Below are 4940 nucleotides of genomic sequence, written 5' to 3'. Positions count from 1 at the left end.
GCCCGCGCCCCGCCACGCCACGCCACGCCACGCCACGCCCCGCCACGCCACGCCACGCCACGCCACGCCACGCCACGCCACGCCACGCCCGCCGCCCGCTAGCGTTATCGTGGGGAGCAAACCGGACCACGAGCTGCCGCGGCCCACCCGTTCTGGGGACTCACTTTCATCATCTTTGCGATAGTGAGGCAGCTGGGCTTGGCGCAGTCACGGCGTCCTGCCGTGGCGGGGCTCGGGGCTGGCGGGGGGGTGGCGCAGCGCAGCGCGGCGCGGCGGGTCCCCGGCGGGCACGTCGTCCTCGGTATTTACGCCCGCCTCGGACACGGCTGCGGCGCGGGGCCCGGAGTAAAGGGGAGGCGGTCCGGAGGAGGACGTCTCGTAACGCGACGCAGGGGACAACCCTGTATATATTTCCGTGATGAGGGCCGGGGGAACACGTTAGCCGTGATAAGTGAGGCGATACAGTCGGGCGCGACGCGGCAGGTCCGGGGCGGGGCCTTGGTGGGGCAGTCGGGGCGGGGTGTGGTGGGGCCGCCTTCCGCCTAAAAGCCCCCCCGGGTCCCTCAGGGCTTCTCGTCCTGCCGTGGAGGAAGGGGTCGGGGGGCGCATCACCTGGCGCATCCTCGGACACCCTGACGAGCGCTCCGTCACGCCATCCCCCCGCCTCGGTGTCCCTCGGTCCCGCCAACACAGACTTACTGTCGAGACCCGTCGTAAAAAGAAGCAAGCGCAGTGTCTGTAAAAACCTATCTACAAATCAGTACAAAATGTTGCTTCTTTGCTCATTATTGTGTTTAAAAAAATAGTGATGAGGGGAGGCAGGTGGAAGGGATACTTGAATGCATCCAGGATACTGCTACTGCCCCTTTTGTATCCCTCTCCCCTTTCCCTCTCCCATAATGACATGTTATGCCAACATTACATTTTAATGGTTTCTATAGTGGAAGAAGGCTACCTTAATTTTTCTGTAATGGATACAAAATAACCTGGTCAACCTGGTGCTTCAGCTGATAAAGGGTCTCACAGTCCAATAAGTCAAACTTGTGAGTGAACTGATCTTGTGAAAACAATTGAGAGACTACTTTTAAACGACAGCTAACGTTTTACACATCATGAGGATCTGTTTAGATTGTAAAATTAAAAATTTCTTTGTGCAATTTTTCCTTTAATGTTCCTTCACACTAAAAAGTATTATTTTAAAATAAATATAGCTTCGATGTGTCAATAGAACTCAACACACCATTTGCCACTCAAATCCAATCGTAAAACTGTTCTTCTTTGAGGAAACGTCATTATTCCATTACTAACACACAACACCAACAACCACACTAGAGAATCACATCAAACAACTCCCTTTAGCCATACCTAAATAAATCATTTGACACACAATTGCTTCCATGATTAGGATCAAATGGTCGAAACTGATCTGAAGACTGATCTGATCAGACTGGACGTCAATAACCTTACCTGCAGAAGTACGGTGGTGGTTGTTTTCAATGTTGTTTTCGTTATTCAGGTTATGTCACCAATCTCAAAATGATGTCCTGAAGGCGTCGAAGGTGCTGCAGGACACAGGCTGCCGCTTCGTGAAGGTTTCATGACGTTCACTAGTTGCTTCGAGCACTTTTCACATTCCGGCATTAACTTGAAGCATAGGCCGACACACTGCACGCAACAGAAATCACCTTGTACACACTGAACACACACGTAAAACACACGAGGGAAAAGTTTCGACACACGAAAAACATCAAAAGCGCGTATAGTTGGGCCCAAAGATGATTATTAGTTCGATATTTTGTTCCGAAACTTAAAACTTTGAAGCTCCGCAACGAGCGCGACAGACGGGTTGAGGAGGGCGTGGGTAGGCGGGGGCGGACGGCGCAACTGACGGACTGACTGTTGTCGACGTTGACTCACCGCGGCGCCGAGAGATGTCGCTCCGTGACGATGCACACAGATCATCCACGCGAATTATTTCCAACGGTTTGACTTTTCATTCGGTGCAGCACGTTTTGAGGAGATGCCGAGTGAAATAGAACGACACACACACACACACACGGTGAAGAAATCGCTTGGACCCGAAAGGCGAGTCGACATTTTTGGCATTCCCTCGATTGGGCATTCCCTCTACAACGACAATATGGGCAACATTTGAAAAGCAATGCGGTCTGACCGCTGTATGTAGCAATGGAGTTGTAGCTACAACCAAACCAACACGGTCACGGACGACTTCTCACGAACCGACTGTAGACCAAAGGCAAAGTACTCTCGACGCCGCGATTGTCCCTCTACCCCCAGTTTCTCTCAGTTTCTCCCGCGGCCCGGTTTCGCCGTGAGTCGAACCCCGGTTCCAGAGTGTCGTCAACTTTCGACGCAGCAGGAGCCAGGATGGTAACCATTACGCCGTAGGAACTCCACGAGGAAGACCTGGTAAAATGACGGGTTTGTTGTGGTTCACTCGAAGTTTTGAGGCCGTGTTCGTCCAGAGGCAGGCATGTACAGTGTACGCCGGGAGGGCCGAGTCCCGGGTCCGTGACACGACCTTGACGGCGACCTTGTAGTGGTGAGTTGGCGACCAAATCACCGCGCTCACCCGTAGCTACGGCGGGGCGCGGCGGGGCGGATGGGGAGCTGTGCGAGCGGGACTGACACGTAGATGATGGCTCCTATCCTCCGCCCTGACGTTTTTCCAGCGACACATTTATCTCGGCGCACTTCTTGGCTCCGCACCGCCTCCCTCCCCGGCGCGCTGAAGGTTCGGGGTTCGAGTCCGCGGCGTCACGCCCGATTGTTCCTCCAGTCACGTTTTAAAGATTAATGGAAGCCATTTGTATTCAGTTGGTAAGGTGGAGGGGCGGCGGCGGCAGCAGCAGCCAGGGCACTGAGGGGGAGGGGACACTTTCCGCGAGGCTGCACCGAGTGACACGAGGCTGAAGGGTTAAGGGGGAGGGGAAGGGGCGCAAGAAGACAGGCGAGGCGTGCGGCCGGAGGGGGGGGGGGGCAGACTTTCACCCTCCTATTTCCACCTAATAACGACTGTCCGGCCGGAGAGTGACCCTCCCCCCCCCCACCTCTTCTCCCCTTCTTCTCCTCATTCCCTTCCTTATCCTGCAGTTGGGGGGGGGGGGGGGTCGTCCTTGTTGGTCCTCCCCGTTCTCATCTGGTGTCCGGAATGTGAAGGTACAGCGACTTACCATGGGCTCGTATACACTCTGAATCTTAAAGGATTTTCATTTGTTAATTGGAAGATGCGTTTTTGTGCACATCCTAACTGGATGCAGGATTGAATTCAGCATAAGGAATGAGTAAGCATCTGATAACGACCTTTTCTTGTTCCTTGTAGAGGTATAAATTTGCCTCTTGCAGGGATTCACAATTTGCGACTTGTTGAGATGTGCATTAAGTAATAGGACAAAAACTAGTCTTCTCAGATTTAGTGTACAAGGCAAGGCACGTGTGTGGCACTAGGCCACGGGCCATGGCACTTCCTGCCTCTTGCGCATGGGAAAAGAGATGAGAAATTAGTCTGCGGGATATATCTCGTCCCAATACGGCGGCAGGTGGGGCCGACCAGGTAGGTGGGTGGGCAGGCGGGGGCCGCAGCTGCCGGCGGGGCGGGCGCCACTGGCCCTGCTCCACGGTGGAGGGAGATACGGTGGGGACACTGGGGTACCTGCGCTTGTCACGATTTCGGCTCCGTTTCTAGTACCTGAGTACGCCACCACGCGGCGCTCAACGCAGGATGTACTGAGGCGTGGCGTAGCGTGGCGCGCCTTTCGCCCGTGAGTGCGAGAGAGATAGGTAGTCACTGTGCGAGAGAGAGGTCCGAGCCGCGTACCGGCTAGCTCGGGCGCCCGGGCTAGCCCGGCCACTAATCCTCTCTAGCCGGCCGGGACACGCACGCCGCCGGCCGCGCCCGGGCTAGCCGGTGCCGGTACGCGGCTCGGACCTCTCTCTCGCACTCACGTGCGGGTGGCGCGCCACGCTACTCCACGCCTCAGTACATCCTGCGTTGAGCGCCGCGTGGTGGCGTACTCAGGTACTAGAAACGGAGCCGAAATCGTGACAAGCGCAGGTAGGCAGGAGCGGCCCAGTGTCCCCACCGTATCTCCCTCCACCGTGCCCTGCTCTCCTTGGCCGGCCGGGACCGGGTCGGAGCAGCCCGCGCACCGCCCCTCCCGACCACACACAAACCTTTCCTGCATGCTTCATGAATTACAACGGACTCGACGTGCGTCCGGAATGCCAAACAGGGGAGAGCACCGTCTAGGGCGGGGGAGAGAGCGAGGGATGGACAGAGGGAGAGAGAGAGAGAGAGAGAGAGAGAGGGAGAGAGAGAGGGAGAGAGAGAGAGAGAGAGAGAGAGAGAGAGAGAGAGAGCAGGGAGAGTCCAATTCCGCGCGCCACCGTGCGCCGTGCGCCGCCCGCCGGGGAGCTCGCCAGGATGCTGTAGCTAACAGTGACGAACTACTCGCGCGCGCGCCGTGCGCCGCCGGGGGGCCAGATCTCCCATCAGTCCGCCTTCGTTATCCGGCCTCCTTTTTCAGCGACGGGTGGGCTGCCCAGGCGCGGCAGGTGAGACCCGCCCCGTCTTTTGTCACCGCACCCCCCACCACCACCATACCCTCCCTCCGCACCCATCCCCCTGCTCATGACGATAAATGCGATACCGTGGGGCCCATGCGCCAAGCGGAGCCCCTTCGTCCAAAATACGAATTTGTGTTGATGAGCTCCTCCGCGCGGCTCTCGCGGACATGCCATGAATATTGATGCTGCCTTAAGAGCCGCGTGGCCCATGGCGCGGCCCATGGCGCGGCCCATGGCGGGGCCCTGTGCTCCCCCGACCCGACACGCGCCATGAGCGTCGCGACGAGGGGGGCCCACCATCGAAGAGAGAGAGAGAGAGAGAGAGAGAGAGAGAGAGAGAGAGAGAGAGAGAG

Source organism: Frankliniella occidentalis, unplaced genomic scaffold, assembly GCF_000697945.3.
Source record: "Frankliniella occidentalis isolate FOCC.00 unplaced genomic scaffold, Focc_3.1 Scaffold126, whole genome shotgun sequence".
Taxonomy (NCBI): Eukaryota; Metazoa; Arthropoda; class Insecta; order Thysanoptera; family Thripidae; genus Frankliniella; species Frankliniella occidentalis.
This window is presented reverse-complemented; position numbering follows the sequence as displayed.